This window comes from Megalops cyprinoides, chromosome 13 (genome assembly GCF_013368585.1).
Source record: "Megalops cyprinoides isolate fMegCyp1 chromosome 13, fMegCyp1.pri, whole genome shotgun sequence".
In the NCBI taxonomy this organism is placed as follows: domain Eukaryota; kingdom Metazoa; phylum Chordata; class Actinopteri; order Elopiformes; family Megalopidae; genus Megalops; species Megalops cyprinoides.
The window spans coordinates 14,202,948-14,227,082 of NC_050595.1; the positions used below are offsets into that span (position 1 = coordinate 14,202,948).

Genomic DNA, 24,135 nt, shown 5'->3' on the forward strand with positions numbered 1-24,135 from the left:
CACACACAAACACACACACACACACACACACACACACACACACACACACACACACACACACACGTACACCATATATGTATGTGGTAAATCCCAGAAATCAGAAAGGTGAGGGTTGTTTCTTTTGGCATGTGTGTGTCTTTTGCGTAAGCCTAAAAACATATAAATGTCCAGGACTGACCCAACAACAAAAGGGTTTTCTTACAAGTACAAAAAATGTAAATGGCAGATGCTTAACTGACTCTGATACAAACAGAACCAGTTGCAATTGCTTTGTCTACATGAGAGTCTTGTGTATGTAAAGGAGTGTGATATTTTTATTATCATTATTATTCTAGCCTTGAATCTTTCCTGACCAAAGGTGTGTTCTAGTAACAATAAACGAGTGTGTGACAGTATTCTGGAGATGTAGTGAATACAAATACACAGTAAGTAGAATCTAAACACAGCTGAAGTCTTTATAAATGTATCCTACAATATCAATACTCACAAACATCTGTTAAGATGACTTTACACTTAGACTGTTAGCTATCTCAAAATGAGAAAAAGACTTTTCCCCATGTTTACACCCCAAATAAATGTTCAGTAGTTATATTTGTTGAGGATACTGTAATTTAAACCTTCAGATGTGGGTTTTTTTTAACAATGTACCGTGAACTTGATATTTGATTCTTATACTCTCAGATTGCTTGTGTACGATACATTCAGAATCAACAAAAGCCCAATTACCTTTAAAAGGGAAACTGGCTGAAACAGTTCCAAGGAAAGGTGTTCCCAACATTCTCATGTGCTATTGCATGATCAGCCACCTAGATCAATAGCCAAGAATAATCAATATGTGAGTAAAATATGTCTGCACCCATATGTATGTCTAAATTACTGTAAACAAGGCTATTGCACACTGGAAGTCATATATTGTACATCATTTTTGAATTGTATCTTAAGTTCAGTAGTTTAGGAAGGTATTACTTCAGCAATGTATCGTACAAGTTACCCTAAGTGTACAAACTAGTAAGGTGATTTTATGTCTTCAAATACCTGGCCACTTATATTTGTGATTAGTAACTGGAAGTTTCTGATTTTTTTCATTTCATGTTACAAAAACTGATTCCAAATGTCTCTCCCCAAGTTGTCAAATTGTAGTGTATGTAGAAATGTCTTGGTGTGGATAAGACACTTTCTCATGACCACCACATAACTATCACTGTCCCACTTTTTATTATATTTAGATGATCTACTTCCTTAATGCAACATAATGATTATAAAAATTATTAAATTATTATGAAAATATTTCATCAAAGTTAACTAAATCAAAACTATTTGTCGTTAATGTGAATGAATTTAGTGGTAACAAAATTAAATTAGAAACAAAAAGAAACAAAAGAAAGTGTATGTGCCTAATTTTCCGATTTTCAAAGTGGCAGGCAGTTTTCTTTGACCCAGAATATCTATGCTATAATATGCAAATATCCATACTTTTGGGGGCTGGGTGTTCCATGGTGTTTGCACACTGTAACTAAATCTTGTCAAACAACATGATGGAAAAGATGCTTCTTAGTCAAGATCTTTTTACGTCCATGATATTATATCTCTCTGAACTTTGCAATAAAAGCAAATGTTAATGGCCTAGTATTCTCAATGTTCAAACTTATGTTGTGTCACTAACCTTTGTACGGTATAATAATTTTCATAAATGCTGGTGAATAGTTTATGGGAAGGTGATGTAAACTCCAAAATGATCTATTATTATAAACTACATAAAAATGCTAGACATCCTAAAGTATATAGTTTTGTATGGAAAGACTGTATTATATTGCTATCTAATTCTTCCTGGTGTTCCTGAATTGGCCGTTCTTGCTTTTTGCATGATGCTCTGTTAACATTTGCGTCCTTATTTAAGATGTATTGTTATTTATTTGGGTGCTATATCGGTATTTTTGGGACCCTCTCGTTTCCATTATTTGTTTTACTTTTTTTTTTGTAAAGCAATCATCCAACTTCTGGATTTTCTACATTCATATCATTTTGTAGGCAGCAATATGAGGTGATGGAAAACTGAATTATGTGCAATGTTCAATTAAAACATGAATATATTAAATAAAAACAGAGAAACAACAACAATGATGTTGTACTGTGTGGACTATTTGTGTCCCTGCAGACAAATATGAGTCAGATAAGAATGACTGTTGGCCTATACCTGACATGTAAATCTGCCCTAACCTCAGGACAGGGCTGTCATTGGCAAAAAAAAAAAGCATAAGGACAACTAATGACACCACCATTTTTGTATTTGTGGAGCCTTTTGGCTGTTTTTGATACGTGATACCCAAGTCATTGTTAGATGCTGTTTAAATATTTAAAATGAGCACTGTGTCAAGTAATTACTAAACTTTGGGAAGTGTGCCAGTACCATCAGTCAAGTCCCATTAATGGACTTGAGCTTAGTTTTTTGTTTCTTTAAAAAAATACAGTTGTTGTATCAGTTCAAAGCAAAAACCTATGAAAACTTTTTCACGTCTGTTTATTTTCCAAATTCTTCTATTCAGACAGTTTACCATTGTCCTATTCATTCATATACAGAAAAGAGAAAATACTCTAAAACCAGTACAAGGTACTAATTAAAGGAAATGAGAAGAGGTTATTAATGCAATTTTAATTTTTTTTGTCTGACTGGATTCATTGCTCTTCCAAATTAGTAACCTCCCCATCTTAAATATCTGTTTGATTTTTTTAAAAGTTCTAAAGAATGGATGGTGTTTCTCTGCTGTGTTGTCTGAAATGTTCAGTAGCCCAAGGAGCTCTCGTGATAAGCGCCTGTGAATCAAGAAGAGGTCTGTGGAAATGTTTTACGCTTATCTAGAATCTCTTAGAAACTGTAGAGCACATTTAGTTCCATTATAATCTACTTGGTTTACGTCTGCTCCTCTCTCCTAAGAATAGGTTTCATTGCTCGTGGTGGTAACACTAGACTTGTCAGTGAACAATATCCCACGACGTAGCAGACATTCTGCCGTGTTTTAACTGCCAGCATGCACAGTGTCTTGCTACATGGTATCCCAGCAGCCCGGGGGAAATGTGATGCCCTGTTGACTATGCTTTAACCTGCCAGCCCCACACTGTCCATATGGAAAATTCGAAACTCTACACCCTGCCTCCCCTTCTTTACACCCTATTGGATCTTTGGGTTTTATGCAAAGGGGCTTATCTGTGAAAACTATAGGCCATCATTTACAGCCCCTTGCAAAATGTTCACACGCAGAGTAAAAATGTATTTGTCATAACAATCAATTTATTTATGTCTAGAACCATTCAAAAAACATTAGCTGAAGTAGAGATATGAAGTACGTGTCAAATGTTTTTGCTCTCAGTCTTGGCCCAGATTTGCTATGAGGACAATTCTTGTCTGCAGGACATCTCAGTTGTCTTTGTGGGTGATTGATGATTGTGCAAAGAAATTATTTATAGAACTGCCTTTTATCTGATGAGCCATGCATGTCACAAGGCTTTCATACAGACCTGTACTTCAAGTGTCCTTGGGGTATTTGTATTATTAGCAGTGCTTATTTATTTATTTTTCAATTACTCGTGACATTTGGTGGGCTGCTTTATCCAGGATTATATCCTTAGCTAAAAATGTTGTGTTATTGGGACAAATTAAAAATGCTGAGTCATCGACACAATTTCACACAATTTGACGTTTGAACAAATGTCCTGTGAACCCTGTGAATCCTGTGAATAGTCACATGATATATATAACATAAGTGCCTGGATTTTGGCCCTATAGGGTGCTTGGGCAATCAGTGGCTGTTGATTTGAAATGGGCTAAACCCTTGCAAGGATAAACTGATACTTATAAATTACACCTATTATATATCATATATTATATATTATTATACATTCTATATATATATATATTATACATTATATATTCTGTTCTCTTCTTAAATGTGCAAAAGTGTATCCCCATGCTGTGTAGCCTTTGAGACCAAGCCAAATTGGGTTAAATTTTACAAGAGATGGAATTTGAATAGTCCTATACTACAGTACAGTGAACATCAGTATTCCAAATTGCTCATACACTATGATGAAGGGCAAGTCATCATGGGTTTACATTATCTACAGAAACTGATGATCTCAAAAGTGGGTCAATTTACTGGGAAAAACACAGAATTTATTCATCAAATAAATCATTTAGACACTAGTTAGGTAGCTACAGGGAATAATGCTAAGCATTTTCATTTAAATCATTATGTCCAAGATAATTAAATGAACCATATGAACACATGCAGTTTAGAGAACCAAAGCTTTATGTGTTTTGTCTTATTTTAGTAAGTTTATGCTTGTGTTTAGAGAAAGTCTTTGAGCATTTTAACCGTGATGCAGGGAAACCTACATAGAACCAAGTACTTAATTGTGAAAAAAATATGCAATTGGGCACGGTCCATGTTCACTATATGATTTGTTGTTTCTATAGTGACAGTACAATTGAATATAAACATATGCAGAACCTTCGTTGTGGTTAACCCTGAAAATATACATACCTCTATTGGCATAATTAAATAGTATTTAATCATTAAATATTTTCTCAATAAGAATATACATTTTACAGGGCCAAAATTTCAGGGCTCACAAGGACACACTTCTCTGTTCCTGCAGTATTTTCCCAGTTTACTCATCCTCACTGATGTTCAAACCAACAAGCATTTTAACAGATCTTTTGTCCTTTGAGGGAATGGTGGTAAGTATGGAAGATAACAGAGAAAACCAGGTGACATGTAAAAGGGAGAGTATCATTTGTCATTATGGTATCACACTCAGATGCTTTCTACCATTTCTCTGGCAGTTTAAAGAGTCTTTTAGCCATATTAGACACCTACAGATTATGATTGTGATTATTATTATTATTATTATTGAAACACAATACACAGGTTTTCTTTCATTTTTCCACGTTTTTTAAGTTGCACTGGTTCAATATGATTAAGCTTTGGCAATCTTTTTTCACTCTGAAAGAGAAAAAAATAAATTGAGAGAAATGAAATAAATGAAATAAAGAGAGAGTGAGACATTATGGGTACTTATTGTGACAAGGTCTTGTTTTATTTAATGCAGAGTACTGTTTTGTCACATGTATTTGTCTGTGTGCGTGGGCAATTGTTGCATAATCCTGTCATGCCAGTAGACCTTTTTTGAATTTGAATGAGAGAGAGAGAGAAGGGGGTTGAGGGAAGCTAATAAACAATGCCAAATGACTTTCCAGCATTTCCTTTCCCCCTGCCAACAGAGCCTGCCCATGTTCATACCTCCAGAAACAGCTGCAGGGGAATGTTGGAGGGTTGTAGCTGGGGGTTGATTGAAGGCTCGTGTGACAGTCACAACCTTTGCGTCGTCCTCCTCTCCGGCTGACGGCCGCATGCTCACAGCGGTCAATGTCAAAACTGGAAGCCTGTCGATGTTTGGGATTATTAGGAGGAGAGTAACTGTTAATGGCAAACTACTCTATTGGCTTGCAATGCAGCAGTCATGTGCCTTGTCATTGGATGACAGGTCTGAAAGCACTACACCAAATGGTAGTCCCACCTCATTCATCCCTCTGTCTCTATTCTCATGTGCGAGTCCTTGTTGAAAAATAAGGCATGAAACGTGCATACAAACACATACAGAGAATTCATTTAAATTCTGTTATATCCCAAAAAAGATTTGGGATATAACAGCATCTGTGACACATGCAGAGTGCATAAACCCACATTTAATTTTTTTTTTTTTTTTGTCAGGCATCAAGAGCCTCTGTTAAGCCTGTGGTAATATAGTTTATTACAGTGGGTATGAGCGCCATGTTGTACTGGTAGTGAAATGCACTTTAGTGAAGTGTGAAGAAAATTTCTATTTGTTGTCATGGCAACTGCCGGTATAGATCGAGTGGAGTGAAAAAGGAATCCTAGTGAAGGCCGCCTGACTCCAGCATCACTGAGTCTTTCAGAAAGGCCTTGCCTTCATCCTCTGTGAGGGGTTTATTTTTAAGCAATCAATATAAGAGGGTGGAATGGTGTAAAATAAATTAAAATATTCAGTTGTGGCTATTTGAGAATTTAAGTGGCAGCAAAAGCAATCTCATTTCATATGCCTGAGACAAACCTGTGTGTAGGGAGAACATGATTTTAATTATGAGATAATATGATCATAAGAATAATTACAAGATATATCCCTAGCAATATAATGTTATATATGAAATGTTAGATATGAAATCACCATGGAAAGAAAAAAAAATACTTTACAAAGGCATTTATGTGTCAGCTAACTTGCTGTGTGAATTCTTCAGTCTGAGAATCTATGACCCACATTTAGCCTAGGAGTTAAGGATTTCCATTGTGTAAAGCGGTGTGTATGGCTGTGTATGGCCTAAATTGTTGCACTGCAGCCCAGCAGAGTGCTGTGAAATAAGAGGCTAATTGGTGCTTCTGTTTCCCAAATATATATTTTTGACACTAAAATTTTCAACTTAAAATGGAACAGAATGTGCTTTTCAACCATGGATCTGTTCTATTAACAACACTGAATGCGTGTCACTGCCCAGTTTGTTTGCCCGCCAACAGCCCTATTAGCTAGAGAATATCTAGATAAAGCAATGAACTAAAAAATAACTACAAACGTTTTCAAGACCCAACTTTCACAATTAGGCTTAACTTACACTAGCAAGCTCACAAGCTAATTTGTTATTTGCCACTGCTAGCTAGACATACTTCATTACACATTTAAAACATAAGTGTTCACCAGTGAGGTAGGTACTCATTCAGCTTGAAAGGATACACTTCTGTTCTGTAGTGCTAGAAGTCACTCTGGATAAGAGCATTGCTAACTATAATATAATGATATGAATATAATGTAATTGGTAATATATTCATATACTGTGTCTCAGGATAGTTTGCTGTTTCATAAATTTCAAAATAAAAACTGTGTATGATGAAATTGCTTGCTCACTAGTAATCAAAGCGCCAATAAAATAAATAGCTAGCTATTTAAGTCAATCTTCCAAGTTCCAAGTTGGAAGAAGCCACTTAGAAATAACTTTGTTTTGGCTTACTACAGCATATGCACAGGTTAATGCATTTGAAAAAGTATCTGGGCCAATTTTGTGATGAGAACACAAAGCACATTACGACGGGTCACAATTAAGGGCAAGAGATGAGCTACTGTATAGTATGAATTATTATGCAAATTTACAACTTGATTGTTTTGTAGATGTTTGAATTCGAAATCATTTTGTACAAATAGTAAAGGCACTTCAGTCTTCCAGTGGGAGTCTTTATATTAGAACTTCACAGCTCAGACGGGAGACAGAACACATTACACTGTCTCTGTAGATTACACTATCTCTGTGTCTAATTTTCAGGGTTATTGGTACTTTATGAAATTGCCTATTGAAGCTGATCACTGTTATTTTCAGCTGAGATGTATAGGGACCTGTATTTGCCCTCATCTGTAGGCATATCAGGCTTTTTTTTGGTTTGGGAGCATTGTGGCATGAGTCCATAGCTCAACATCTACAATGAGGCAAAGAGGCCTCCTTTGTATGCTCCTATGTGTCCTGGGAATGGTCGAGTGAGGTTTACATGAACCTTTCCCTCATTACTGTCAGAGAAATCCATTTTTCCTGCTCTTGCGATCACACACTAGTATACCCCATTTCTGATTCCCTGTGCAGACTGCAACACGGTGTTTTAGGTCAAGGCTATGTGTCCTCTAGGTGACAGCAAAAGGATAGGTACTGCTCTTCTTTCGTCAGATTTGACCACAGTAGCAAGGAGCAAGGAGCAAGGAGCAAGTCCATGACTAGTGGTTGTGTCCATGTACAGTTTTGTTGCATTTTGCTCTTTCAATGCAAAATGAAATGGGGTATATGTTAAATTGTTTCTACAGTGTTGTGGCCGGAGATCTCGACACTATGCTCATCTTGACCTCTTTTTATGGTCAGAGCGTGAATTAACCCACATTTCCCACAAGTCCAAAGTGTGAAATTTCCTCTTATAAAAATTGTTTATAAAAGGCATTATTTGAAATGCGATAATCAAAGTAATGTAAGAGCATATTACGTGTACCCCTACAGAAAAACATGCAGTTTGTTGGCTAGCTAGGTAGCTAGCTAATAACTGCAGAAGGTTTTAGTGGGACCTAAGCTTAGTCAACTTGCTGATTAACTGGGTAGAAAGAGATGACGTAAAGTAACTACAAATGTTCTATATTATGCCTGTTAAAAATAAACTATCCAGATCTAGAACTTAACTGTAGGTTCAGCTAAATACACAGTATAACTGCTATGTTAGGCTAAGAAGAAAGAACACTGTACAGCTAGCTATATTTCCTGCAGACAATCATTTCAACTACTGCCTCTGTTTTTTTGCAGGCTAACTAGCTTCTCCTAAACAGCTCATATTTTCAGTCAGAAAAATCAACTTGGCAATAGTCAGAAGCCCTTATGGAATATGCCCATGGACAGATTTGTAATTGGTAGCACGTATGCTTTATAAATATAATCTGGGTTCTGCAGCACTGCATACAATTGCCTACATGATAGCTTTACTTTCAGTCAACAACAAGAAAGTGTATTTACAGAGAATGACTTGAAAACTGTAAAGTTTATCGATAAACAGATATGACATTTAAGAACAAAAAGAGTACTATCATGCAACAAAAATTAATGTATGTAGCCTCAAAGCTATAGGAGGAAATGCTTTAGTTTTTGTATAGGAAATAAACAAACCTAACTTAGTTTTGGATGTTCCACATTCATTCTAAGTATCGGTCTATCATTGTGTCTTTAAACCTGTCTGCACAATCCCCTCAAGAGGTTCATCACTATAAATATAATTCCCTGTAATCATGTAATCTTCAGGTGAAATCACTGTCTTAGACTGGAAATAGAAAACAAAAACAACAAAAAACATGTATACCTGTGTGCTTGAAATGGACCTGTCCTCATTCTTTATTTCGTTGTTGAAATATAAAATAATCTCACTATGTAAAAAAAGACGTATACTCCTTCCAAAAAAAATAAATAAATAAAAATAATAATAATAAATATATATAAATATATATATATATATATATATATATATATATATATATATAAAACATTAAATATTTAGCATCTACAAAATGTCTTTCTTTACAAATGTGTTACAACTTGTCAGTATATTGTATATGAATGAAATGTGAAATGTTTTGCTTGCATAATATAATTATATTCATTTATTCAATATGTATGCTCATATTTAAAACACAATGTACATGCTTAATTATATAGTCATTTATTTAAGGCCATGAATTGATTTAATGTGACATATTTTGTACTTAAACTTAATAGTACTAGAGATAACATATTTTCCTCAGTGGGGAAAAATGCAAAACTGGGCATAAAAACTAATATGGTACTTAAGGGTATTGTTGCTTAAGCATCTAGGACTCTGCCTTTACAGATCATAACTTGTTACAATCATAATAATATATTAAGGAGTAGGGTCTGCAAGCTGAAGGGATCAGGTCCAACTGCCATGGTATCTTTGAGCATGTTATTTAAATAATTTTTCTTCAGTAAACATAAAGCTGCACAAATGATTGAATACAATGCAGGCTCTGTAAGTGAATATAGAAATATAATAGATCAATATAGCTAAAATAGGTAACATAAAATAGAAAATAATCATTCCGTGTGCATGAGTGTGTGTTCGTTCAAGAGGAATGCAATTGTGGAGCGGAGGCAACGGTGACGGGGAGGGGACTGTTGGCGAATAACATGTCAGAGAGGGGAAGAAACCGTGTGGAGTAAACTGACAGACTGTGCCCAGAGGATTCCCTTAGTGAGGTAGGGTGTCAGTGCTTTCTCATTGCCGGGGGATGATGCAACCTCCCCTGTTTGAGCAAGGTTGAGTCCATAAACACATTTCAGTCTTCCTTTATTCAGCCTTTATGATAAAAGGAGAACGGAGAATGAAGCAAGATGATTTCAGAGGGGATTAAAACATATTCTCACATTCTTCTTCAAGCTCAATATCAGCTGAACACAAATTCTGTCTTCAAAGATGGGACAAGCACAGATATCTGCATCTGCATTGTATGCACTGAAAAAAGTGAACAGCCCTGTGTTGCCAGTTTGTTTTCAACGCACTGCTCTACAGCTGTAAAATTATCAAGAACTGTTTTCATTGTCTATGGAAGTGTGAAGCAAAGGAATGCATTTTTTTCCACCAAGAACTAATGCTAAAAATACCCTGACCTTTTTAGATCTTGTGTTTCTATGACAAAAATAGAATAAAATAGCTTGAAGCGAAACAAAAGGCGTACTCCCGTTTAAGCATCCAGAATCCTCTGCTGGAAACGTGTTTTGCATAAAATGAACATTGATAAATTTAGCAGCCTTACATAACCCCAATGGTTCAAACTGTGCAGATGTTAAAAAAGAAGCTATTCATTTAATTCTGCTATGTACTCAAAATAATGCAAAAAATGTGCAATTGCTATATGTGCTAATAATGCACAATTTTCTGTGCTTTTGTTGCGATAATTTACCATTGCTAACTTTGACTAATGTGGTTTTTGGTTTGGAATATACTCTATATACACTTAATACTATTCTTATAACATATAGTGCACACTTGACTTTATAATGTAATTTCTATCACAAACAAGAGTATTTGTTGTTATCAAAACAAATATTTGCATTGCAATTAGATTTATATGGCTTGAGTTTTGATTTTTTAAATGGCTTGATGGCTTGATTCTTATAAGCAGGGTATTTTAACAGTTTTGGTACAGGAATGATTGGGTCCCGGTGTTTTTGAGCAGAATACATGATTGATTGTGAATTCAGCATTTCTTATACATGGAGTGCACTGTAATATACTTCTGTTGTCTCATGAAGATGTCTAAACACTGGCACCAACAGAACCACCCAGGCCTTTTCTAGCTACACACATAGCAACAGACTAAAACACATTATATGATGCAAGGTTAGGGTGTTTAATTAGAATCAGAATGTCTGGCAGCAGGTTTGCACCGCCAGTCACATAGATTTAAATTTACCACCATTTTCACAACGGGCTTTTTTTGCAAACAGTATGATGTCCTAGCAAAAACCTTTACCCTGTCAAAAGGGCAACCACCTCTCATTACTGCAAAATTACAAAAATCCCAAATTAGCAGTGAAGCGGCCAACAGCCACTGCCCTCTCAGGGAGAGAGAGCCTGTTTTTAAAAATTTTCCAATTACCCATTTGAAATGAAATTATTTCTCTTTTTAGTGCTGGGAAACAACTAACTGTCCAACTGTCAAACCATGTGAGTTGTCCACCCTGAAAATGTGTTAAGGAATCACTTCTTTGCTTTCTAAAAATATGGAAAGTTTCATTTAGATTTCAGTCCAAGCCACTTTTGTACCAGAACACTTTTGTGTTTTTTTTTTTTTCAAAATTTTTCAAAAATGATTAGTAAATCATATAAGACTGAAGATTATGGCTGTTAGGATACTCTCAGAGATATCCCTGATGTACTGTGATTCTGTCCCATTAAGAGTTGATCCACTTGTCAGGAGCTGTGATTTTCTTTTGATGGGGTATCTGCACTGCACTTAGGCAAGGCACTTAACCCAGAATTGTCTCAGTAAACATCCAGTTGTATAAATGGATAACATTGTTTAAAAAACTATAACCAACATAAGTTGCTCTGGATAAGAGCAACTGTGATAAAATGTAATGTTTATTGTATTGATTGATTCTGTTGTAGAGCAGCCAAGAGGCAATGGGGGGGGGGGGGGGGGGTGGGTGGATTGATGAGACCAAAGGTTTGGCGATGCCATATTCATGCAAGCCTGTGACATGTGAAAGTAACTAAAATAATACATACTTAATTGAAAAAAAGAAAGACACTTGTACAACCAAAAAAAAAAAAAAAAAAAAAAAAGTCCCCTTAACTCGTATGTTTGTCCAGGATATTCATTTTAAAAAAGGTCCATGGAACGGATATGCACTCCATTACAGATTCTAGTCTTTGCTAGATTGTGGTTATCCAATGATTTACCAAGCTGTAAGCTAAGTAGACAGATGTACTAACTATGTAAATATAACTGTGTATGTCAATTTTGTGTATTTGTTATGGACGGTGACTGGAGAAATGTGCTACAATCCATGTGCGGTTCCTTGACCTTGCATATGTATTCTAACAGGCAATTCTATTAATCACAATGGCTAACACCACACTCAGTAATGTCAGCCCTAGCCCCTCAACCTAGGTGTGATATTCAGCTTTCCTTTTTTCTAATATTTCTAATTGTCTATTTGTAAAACATTTTGTCATGAGTGGTGATCAGTTTTCACATGAAAGCATGTCATTTAATCCACTTTTTTAAAATCAGTTGTTGCTTCAGTTTTATCAATTTGATATCATTATCCCAGAATGACCTGGAGGGGATAAAACATTTTGGCTCCTTGTTATCTTGTCATGTTAGTAAATGTTGCATCAGTTATTTTCACTTTATAAAATCTAAATCTCTGTAATACAAACACAATTTACGTATACATTGTATCAATTCTGATATTTGCCAACCCCATCAAAGTAAAATGAATATACCCTGTACTACTAGTCAGCTAAGATTTGGGACTAGCATTTATAAATACTTAAAATAGTCAACTTTTAGAGCAGCAAGATTGTATATATGATTATGCCAATAAATGACATATCTTACATGTTTTTACATGGCACATGAGCATATGCAATAACAAGCTAACAATAGTGCTGCTATTTTAGTAAGTTGTATTACCTCAGAGAAATTGAATAAATAGATAGTATTAACCCCTTCACACTATGAAAGAGAGTTGTTTTGATGAGCGTCAGGATACAGTGTAATGTTTCCTACAAGTCACGAAGCTTGGCACTGGCAGCAGATGGCGAGCAGCCGCAGACCCAGTGGTAACCCCTGAGGGCAACTACCAGGGCATGATTCAGGAAGTATATTCAATCAACAGACGAAGCTGTTACTATAGTTGCAGAGCTGCCAACTGTTCCACCATGGCAGCAACAACTGCAAGTTACATGCTCAGCTACAGAGGTAAAGAAAACAGAGAGATTTATTGCTTTGGTAAGAAAATGTATGTTTATTAACATTATTCATAATGATTAGTTTTGTCAGGCTTGACAGGGAGAGTATGAGAGTGTTTTATTAGATATATTGCCTCTTACAAAACAGTCCATGTACTCTTGGTTCAAATGGTGGAATAATATGGAAATATTGTATTTGACAATAGCAATTGATACCAACATTGAAAGGAATGATTTTGAGAGAAAGCAAAAGACAGAAAAACAAATGGATACAATCAGAAGAAAAAAAGATAAAAGAAAAAGAAACAATAGTAACATAACACAGTGAATATTGATACCAATTTCAGATGCATTCACTCACAATATCAGAGAATGCAACTGCAAAATGGATTCAGAGAACCCAGTTAATTACTCCATTTAGATCCAGTGTGGGTAAAAGGCAGATTTCAGTTTTTCCATTTAGATTAAATTAGATTAGACTGTCAAATGAAATAGATGGCTCAGGTAGGAGGAAAATACTCTTTGTGAATAAAGCCATGAGATCAAGGAAATCATCAACAACTCAGAACTCAGGCACTATATGATGCATCACATGTAGGACCTGCTGAATTTCAGTGCTTTCGCCTTATGCCACACTCTGGCCATCAGTCACCACCATCTATGAAGGTAATTAGACTGATTAAAATTATGTATCAGTATACGTATCAAGAACCAAACACTGGTCCAAAAACGCCTTTGCGATGTTTGAGAGAGAAAAAAATCCAGTATGTACATTGACACATATCTGTTGTATTATGGTTTTGTTTCTATTTAATCATAGGTATGAAAAGATATGGAAGGCACTATAATTATACTATAATTTTGCTGGGATTCCCCCAATCTCTAAACATATTTCACAAGTAAATGAGCAGAGTAACAAAATGCCATCAATGTATTTTAATCAGCATTTATTACTTTAGAAAGCATCTCTATTGGGATCTAATTACAAAAGAAATAGTTGGATCTTTCTTATGGAATGCACTTACTGTTTAGTGCTGTGTTTGTTTCCCATTACTTAAACTTGACAATTTCTCTAATGTTTTTTTGTTTTTTTTTCATTAGTCTGGATTGACTCTTTGATTGTCTATTGCACCCAGTTCGTATTTTTTATAACTTTTTTTTGTGTTGTTTTTTTTTTTTTTTCCTTTCTGTTGTGGCTGTGAGATGATTCTGCCTGAATCACATTGTGCTTGACCATTCAGAATTTTACCAATTAGTTTTACAGGAGAAGAGACTATGGGGATAACACCCTGCCATGTTTGTTTTGTTAGTTCATTGTGTCCAGTGATCAATATGTCCGAAATTTCTTGTGAAATATAACATTTGCTAAGTTGTTGCATCTATTCTACTTTATGAGGATCTTGTCTGATCCTGAGATCCTGAGATGTTCTCATACTTCTGCATAGATGTCAAAATCCCCATCCTGGGAACGCCATTGCTGGTCCTTCCTTGTATTAATTAGTCATGCTGTGAATGTCAGTTGACTTTTTCACTGGTGGAGATCTGCCAGTCTGAAGTTCTGCCAGTTCTGCCAACTCACCTTTTCAAAAAGAAGCCAGTGATAAGCAGCAATTGGTAAGCAAATCATTCTAACCAAAGCATTGTAATAATAGAACAATTCAATTCATTGGCTGCCATTACAACACTTACCCCCATACTCTGGCATACACTTGCACAACTGGGTGAAAAAAATCTGCAAACTGTACCAACTGAGCCATGTATTGTGGCATTAAAATCAGGTCCACTTGGTTAAGAGTATGTACCAATTTGCAGTATAACATATTTAACAGATAATACTGTAAGGTTTGTCTTTACACTTTATACTTTTGGGCAGTTCAAGGAGAAACAACAAACTATGGATTCACCTCACTGTGAAATGTGTAATATAAACGTTATGTGTTTATTACTTGACATATGACCAATGAAATAAGTCAACTTTAGGTAATTTATCATTTCAGATGATTTTTCACCTTAATTTCACCTAAATATATATCTGTGAAACATTAATGAGATGCCCCTGACATATTTAATGTAGAAAATTTTCAATGATTGTATCGCTTCAACTTTTCACATTTTCTCTTACAAATTCACATCATAGAACCAAGCAATTCCATTTGGTTACTCACTACTGCCTTCTATTTAGCCTGAAAGTTATTGGGCGAGTCATTATACTTTCAGCTTGAGCTACTACATCTACAACTTTCTGGATTCAGCTCTGATATGAGGCTCATGAACAGTGCTTTGCACTTTATGGGGGTTAGAGCTAGGCCACAGTGATGAAAGCCCCCTAGGTGTCATATTCATGCAGATCACCTTCACAGTTCAATCTGATTCCAGACAATGGCAGAAATAAAATCAGCATATTAGCTTTCTCAGACCTGATTGTGCAAACTGCCACTGCAGTGTCTGTTCTAAAGGGATACAGGTATCTTTTTCCATGATGTCATTGTTCAGTGAAGAGTTGAGCGGGCACGTACCAGGTAGACAGTAATGTGTCCCAGCCTCTTCCGGCTTTGATTGCAATCACCACCATGCACTTTTGTGGAAAAAAAGGTTGACACGGGTCAACCCCATTCCAAATGAAGCCAACAGACAGTCACATGACTTGTGTCATCCGATCCTTCATGAGTAGTCAACACCATGTGACTGCTATGAATGTCAATGCTCTGAAGGATACTCGGGGTATATCTAGCAGAGTGTGATGAAAAAAAAAAAAACACCTGTAAAATGGATGCCTTCTTCATAGACCCATTTAAATTAGTTTAACAAATCATGTCAGACTACACTGTCCTCTGAAATAAGTTTTTGGTTGTTATTGAAGGACAAAAGAACTTTTCATACAGTGACAGGTCAAAAGTAAACATATGGAACCTTTTCTGAAAGGCTGATGTTTACACTTGTGTAATTAACCCAAATTACATTTAGTCTCTACTCTCTAAATGACCTCACTGCACATCTTTTATATAGAAAGCCTCAACCCTGGCCTATGCAGATGTTATTTCGAAATGAGGTCCCATTATTATTCTGACCTGAACCACACTCCATCGCTTTTGAAAGCCAAGCATTGACTCTGCCTTGAATGTATAATGGTACATGTTGCCGTAAATTTAAAAATCAGACACAATGAGGACTGCAATTTTTCTTCTGTACATTTTGTTGTACAGCAAAGTTTTCATGGCCAAACTGACGTTTGAATATGATCAAAATTTAGTTGTCAAATTGAGAAGCCATTGGCAAAAAAAATCTGTGTATTTGAAAGTTTCAGTTTATATTTCTGCTTATACAGAAAGTATCAGTGTTATTTTTAGGAAACTGAGCAGATATGAATTTCCATACAATCAAAGTGTGAAAGTTGTGTACAATGTGGAAATAGTGGTACTTTTATTTCCCTTGGAGTCTGAGAAAGGGATCGCACCTGGCCATTGGCTGAGTTTGTTAACCTCTAGGGAAAAGAAGGGGGGAAGTGGGGTACAAGAGAGCTGCTGTGAACAGCTGATGTGGAAAGGAAGTGGTGAGTGGGATTTTTATAGTTGTGGACAGAACCGGTTTGTCTAGGTTTGGTTAATTGCATAGAGACTTATGTGATCTGAAAATTCACCTCCTGAATCTTCATTTGAAACTTCAAATAATTAAGTAAAGCATAATGAAAAACATCTGAATATTCCAGCTTTGCCTTTGGCTTGAATTCACAGTGTACTGTACCTAATGTTCCATAATAACAATCCAACAGAATCAGGCTGTTGATAATAATTTAGATGTTTCTTTGCCAAAGGTGGGCAAATGCACACAAATATACACTAAACACAAAGCAGTAACGTTGAGAGCTACTTAAACATTTATCACTATAAATTGTCTACTGTGCACTGCATTACTAATTCACAAGGAACAGTAACATGAAGAACGTCGCTTGCAACGTGAAATGGATAAAGTTGTCAGTCTAAAGCAAACATGACCTTCGCTGGCAAGGCCCGACCTCATCTGATACAAAAGAGTTGTCCCCAGTTATGTGTCAATGGATACCCAGGCACACGCAGCCCACTGTTCACTTGTGTGACAATGGATACCTGGACACACACCTCTCACTAACTCCACAGAAAAAAATACTCATTTACTCCTATAAAGAAACAGCCTACAGTGTTACACAACAGAAGAAGCAACACTTTGCTGTTGATTATGTGTGCAGAAATGAAAAGAAAATGTTTCTTAGGAAGACCCTAGCTTGTCTGGCATTGAGGAAACTAATTGTATATTGTGAAATTATATATGGTATTATCCTTGCATCAAAAAACGGTCAAAGCAGGCTTTCATTATTGAGGTTTTTTTATGAGTTACCATATGCTTCTTTGATCATTGTTAATTGAAGCCTTTGAGGAGGAAAAAAATGCCTGGATTTTAAAAAGAGGAGTAAAATGAAAATCACAAGTGCTGCAGCCCTAGAATAATTTATTAGAGAGACTGGATTCCTTGAAATTTCATTACCCTCCCTCATAGGAGCTGTTGAGTGGGGTTATCACTTTTCATTTCTTACATTATGAGGGCTGAATGCAGAGCACTAGTAGGGAAAGCCAAGCAGAAAAAACACAGCATAACAAACACAAAAATGATGGTTCCTTTTCAAGGTAAGTTGCAGCAAGCAGACGTCCAGGATTTAACTCAATTCTCCCACAACTGCAGCTGTTTACCGAGGCATGTGTAACTTGCAAAAATCTGTCTGTTTCTATGCCATGAATGCAATATGGCGGGAGAGCAAGAACAAATATTTACAATATCACCAGGTTTGTGGTCAAGAGAATAGGTGGACAGACAAACATTTCGAAGTTTGGGCCTCATATTGCTGATTAAGCTTTTATTACTGCTCTCATGCCTTATTACTTTTTTCTGGAATTTGTTAGTGGGATTTTCCAGCAGTTGGATGTCTTCCCAGATTTTTTAAGAGTCCTGGCATGGTAAATCTTAATTCGCAAGGGCCAGAAACCTTAACTCCTCTGAACTCAGCCTCCCTCCTTACTTGGCCATTTTTTTTCCTTCTTTAATGAAATACAGTCGTCATCCAATGAATCCATCACTTTGTTGGAGAAAAAGAAGCAGTGCTGATTGTAGAATATGAATTTGCTTTGTGTTTTCTTCATAATGTTTTGTTTCCTGGTAAGAACACCAACCCTAAGAAATGAATGGATGAGTGACTGAATGAAGGAAGGTATGAGTGTGGGTAGTTCTGATGATGTTTGTTTCATTCTACTAGTGGATGAGGCACACATGGTTGGCCTGCTGTATTTTATCTGAGGAATTTTCACAAAGGGGCAGGAGCAATGTCCTTTAAATCAGGAATCGGATTGCCATGATCAAGGATTTCAACAGAAGCCAGTTAGTCAAATTATGCTCTGTTCTGTGGAGTTAAAATTGAGGAATAATGACTATGGTAGCACACAAGTTCTGAATTACAAGAAATGAACACCGAACCAGGGCCTGGGTCAGTGGCTAGGAACAGATAGACTCATCTATAATTTCCACTCATGAGAAAAGAGCTTTTTGATGCACCACACATAAAAGCAAAAGGAAAAATGAAAATTAATAAAAAATTAGGTAACCAGCAGGTGTGGCTTGTTACCTAATTGCCAACTACCAGACCATTACGCAAATACCCTGTTTGACGGAATTTGATTGGAAGAGATCCAGTATTATTGTAAATGGAAATTAATGGAAGGAGAGGATCCTCAGTTAACATTTACACACACGTTTAACCATTAATACCTCTCACAGGTTTCCAACAAACATTGTTAAACATTTTAGGGATAAGCGAAGGCTCAAAAAGGTAGTGAGCAGTAATGCACTACTGTTCATGTTTGCATGTCGCTCCTGTTGCAGTGTGTTAAAACTGCTGTCAACACATATTTTGTATTTTGGTGTTTGGTTTTTCAGGCTCCACAGAATGAGGGTGAAAGACCTTAACAATTGAGACTGATACAGCCTGCATGTGCTTTGATGCATACAAATTGTCTTCCAGGTCACCTTTGATATTAATGGGTTAGATTATAATCATGTCAAACCCACCTATTTTTCTCATTTGTATGTCATTTACAGTTTGTCATTTGGCAGATGCTCTCATCCAGAGAGACTTACAAAGCAAGGGTAAAAAGGGCATTGAATAGAGTCACAACAACAGCAGTACACAGAGAACACAGCAGACTACCTGAACATCTGAATCACTGAGCTGATTCATAAAACAAACAAAAAAACTGACCAATAAAAATATAACCTGCTCACGTGTGTTGTTGGGCATGTTATGAAGCTAATGACATCTTACTTAATCTTAGCACATTTGACATTGTTGTGCACTTTAATGATGGTAGGTTTATTACTCACTATTCATTTTTTAACATTCCAAGGCACATGTACCTATTTGTAAAGCACCTGTTTTACATAGAGGTTTCTGATGAGTATATCAGAAGGAAGGGGAGCAAGTTTTGGAATGTAAACACAAACCAAAGTAACACCTGCATTACGTTTCTGTTTTGGGCTTGTTTCATTTTATTGACATGATGCTTTTTGACTAATTATTGCTATCTAAACATTAACTTACCCACCAATGCAACACAACTGTACCGTAACAGGGTTAATTCTGATTTTGCATTTCGCTGAATTGCCTTATGATAGTGTTCTTATTTAAACAGGATGGTGAGCTGTTACTAACTATTATTTTAATAACACTGAATGGGCTGATCTACTAAGAATACTAATAAAGACTGCCACTTTGTGTGCACAATTAAAGAAATTGTACTTGCCACTTTTCTTTTTTTCATGTGATTTACTAAGAGTAATTATGTAAGTAATGACACCCACAAACAACCAGGTTAAAATGTGAGTTGTTCCTTTGAAAAAACCTTTTTGCATTTTGTGATTTGATTTTTAAACATGGAAAATTCAGAAAAATAAAATTTGATCCACAGGAGATTGAACTGTTGGTAGAAGAAGTGAACCAAAAAGTCACAGAACTGCAACATGTGCCAACTGCTAGACCAAGCAATACCACATAACATGTAATGAAAGTCTAATACAAGGGATTTAAAAAAAAAAAACTTGGACATGCATCCCGGACAAGCCCTCATTGGTTTTGACATGATTCCCTTGCTCAACCAAAATGATTAAAATGGCTGTGAATGAAGTGGCTAGCTTAACCTTATTGTGTGATGTGTGTGTACAGAAAAACAAATAAAGAAAAAGTAGCACAAGGCAGACCTGCAGTCCAATGCAGCACAGGTGAACTTATCAACTCTAGGGATCGACCCTCATGGGACGGTTCTGTCCTCTGGGCTCCACAGCCACCAGAGTTATGTTTTTTTTTTATTTTTTTCAACCCTCCTCTTCCGGTCAGCAGTTCACCTTTCATAAGCTTACCTGGAAGGGAACCTGCCTCTAGCTGCATGTTGATGTCAGCAACGAAGTGTCCAATTAAAGAAACAAAAAATTGTGGATGTATGATGTGTTGTGCCCTATCCTAACATGCAACAAAATACCAGTACAGCAAAATAAAATGTGATGGAAAATTTCTGAGATAAGGTGAAAACTGGGTGAAAAAATGGACGTGGAAATGAAAAGAAGATGGATTTTATGTCCTCTTCTCCCTACAATGACAGCACACATTTCAACAGCTGCCTCCCCCTTGGATTAATATATGTGTGAAATTACCTTTCCTGCAATCGCTTTGAGTCACACTAAATTATGTTCCTTTTTGCACAATCATCTGTGCTTACCCATAGGAAAACCTGCAATTTCATAGTCATTCATATGAACCAGCAAAAAGCTGCAGTTCATGCATATTCCACATTTAAAATGCACAAACCTCAGTGCACCATATTACACTGCAGTGATTTATTGCTCGTAGTGACTTTTGCACACATTAAAATGCTCAAAATCACACCCATTTTCTTGAAAAGATACATGAAGGGCAATTTCATATATATGCTGTTTTCACACCTTTACCATGTCAGACTCCACGTTGAAGAGCCATTTCAAATTAATATAAAAAGTCAATCAAATCGGTTGTCTCATGAAAGTCTCATAAAACCTAATCATTATTCTGAATTTCACAATACGTATCACATGTATTACCATTAACCATCTATCAGGTTGTTATCATATTTATTTTTCTAAGCAACGCTGTTTTGCGAAATAAACATTGAATATTGACAGAATCACAAGAATCCATTGGAAGCCATTGTGTGTGTGTGGGTGTGTGTGTGTGTCTGTGTGTGTGTGGGGCGGGGGTAACCTCTATAATTAGTATCAGAGGATGGCTGCATGAAACATGTCAAAGAGATTCTGAAAGCGCTCTTTTCAATGAGTTGATCCATATGAAATAGACAAAGAAAATTTAGGACTGGAGTATTCTAGAATGTGGTGAAGGATGGGGGTCTGGGAAGTACATGGAGTAGACAAAATGATGGAAACACCAAATAATACATGAATATTTATTAGTTAATAAGGAGTTGGGCCATCATTCACGTTCAGAACAGCTCCCATACTTCTTGGAATGCTGTTGAACAAGTTTCTAGTGGGATATTGATCCATTCTTCAAGAAGGAAAGCCCTCATTTATTTGAAAGATGAAGGAGGTGAAAATCTACTCCACCCTTTGCATTCCAGAGCTTCCCATAAATGTTCAGTGTTGTTTGGATCTGTCGTTTAGAGATGCCATGAAAGGTGTTTGACCCTGGTGTTACTGAAATCAAATCTGTTTAGCAGTGTGTATGGGGGTGGTTCCTGGAATAAAGGCACATGTTGACGAAACAATGTTTGCATCATTTCCTTTCTAAGTTTACCATTTGGAGGAAGAATCATACCCAGTGACTCCCACAAGATGGCTGTCTGTACCATAACAGGTACATTGCCATGTTTAACAGTTGGAAACGGGTGATGTGGGTGTAAGGCTTTCTACAAACATAAATTCATCCTGGTGTAGGAAAAAAAAGAATACAAGGTGACTAATCACACCATACCACTTTCTTCCACTGCTCAGAAGTCCAGGTTTTGTGTTCACCGCACCATGTTCTGTGTCGTTGCACACTGTCTTTGGTTACAAGTGGTTTCTGAATGGGAGTCCTACCATAAATATCAGGTTTGTGAAGCTCACAACGTACAGTTTTTTTGAGACCAAGTTATGGAGGTGTAGATTCTGTGATAATATGTAATGTAATATTTGAGGCGATTGTTTTGTGTTTTTTTGCAACTATCCTGTTCAGTGTGTGTCTGTCTCTGTCAGTGAGCTTCATCTTACAAATACTGTTCCTCTTTCCTGATGTAGTTTTTCCTTGTTTTGCGTATGATGTCGTGATTTTCAGCACTGTTCCTCCTGACAGATTGAATAGTTTTGCATTTTCTGTGGCTGATGCTTGCAATTTGGGCACTAAGTATTTGACCCCTTTCAAAATCTGTTAGACTTCTCATGTTGCTTTAGAGACTGGCACATCAGAGTGTTGATTTTAAAACATGTTTTATAGCAGAAATATATTGGTGTTTAGCATTTACGTTAATATGAAACACATGTCCTTTTTAATTGCAATTCAGTTACTTCAAATTATGAGTCCTCTTTCATTTGATGTTTCCATTATTTTGCATAACCCCTGTATGTATAAACAGAATAAACAGAGTCTGCAAAACAGCAGTGTATCAAGGCATTTGCTTCCCCAAAGACATGCAGCCTGGTTTTGTTAAAAAAGACATTTGAACAGATAAGAATAAGATAATTCAGTTAATGATACACATTCATGATATTTTCAAAAATAGCGCTGTTAATTGTTTTCTGACACAAAATCCAGATTTAATGCTAGCAAGAAAAAAACAGCTAAGTAAAAAAAAGGGGAAAAAAGTTTCCTTTTCCCATTGGGTGTTTTTCCATGGTTTATTGGTTTCAATCGGTGAATCGTTTATTGAGACATTTTTGGATACTTTTATTGCACTCTAGTGGTTCAGTTCCCCACACCATGCTATAGCACCTGGGTGTGATACAACGTATAAATCAAACAAACAAAGCATTTAAATCATGCCAGAGATCAAAGAAAGATTTAATTGTATGACATTGTCTGCTAGTGAACATGAACTCATTTTAAAAATGAATTCTACTGTTCTGGAGTGTGCTTTTTTTACTGCATGGAGCTATTGGGATTCTGTACATCCCAAACTATACTAAACTTTTATTTTTTTAAGATGAAATGGCACATTGTCCAGATCCCATTAGTTGGGAGTTGATGCAAACTGGGCATAACTGTCAGCAGTACTCTTTGTTAGGAGACTAGGAGATTTTCTTCCTCTGAAATTACAACCAATTACATACTCCCTCCACTACCACCCATCCCTACAGGCAACATTCCCCTATGTTTATCAGTTCCCCCTCCCCCCACAAATAAACAAAGTGCCCCTCCTCTATCCCTTCCCATTACTGTTATCTGCCACACTATTTTGATCAAACTAAATAAGGGAAGAGTTAATTTATGACATAATACACTATGTCATGTCTTCCGTTATGCCTCTTTTTATTGCCTGCTGTAATTGTAAATGCAGATAGCCATCATAGGGATTCCCAAGCAACTGGCAAACTAGCCAGCACATAATCACATAGCGTTGGACACAAAGAACAATGACATCCCCGTGAATCAGGTTTGGGAGTTAGCACACCTATATTGTCAACTTCATAGCTGTTGCTAAAAGCACTTGAACTGTAGAGTTTGAGCTGTACAGTATCAACATATTTTACATACAGTCTGAGGTGAGCTCGGTGTGACAATGTCACGCTTGAGAGAGGAATGGCTAAGAATGACACATAAGAGCCTATACGGAATCATCCATTAATATCTTGCATTAAAATAAGCAAGCCAATGTTTCCTTTTTTCAAACATGATAAAAGTTTTTTTTTTTATGTGGTGAATTATGATAGAATTGTAATTATTCAAATCAAAAATGTAATATTTAAGAAATATATGCTGTATACATTACACATTAAAGTAAATACCTAGTGTGAATGC

At 36.3% G+C, this 24,135-nt stretch overlaps 1 protein-coding gene across 1 annotated transcript in view; it reads left to right on the top strand.

Moving 5' to 3' along the window:
- The window catches only part of kcna4 (potassium voltage-gated channel, shaker-related subfamily, member 4), a 141,425-nt gene that overhangs the window by 37,010 nt on the left and 80,280 nt on the right, over positions 1-24,135 (top strand). The gene's annotated exons all lie outside the window — the stretch shown is intronic.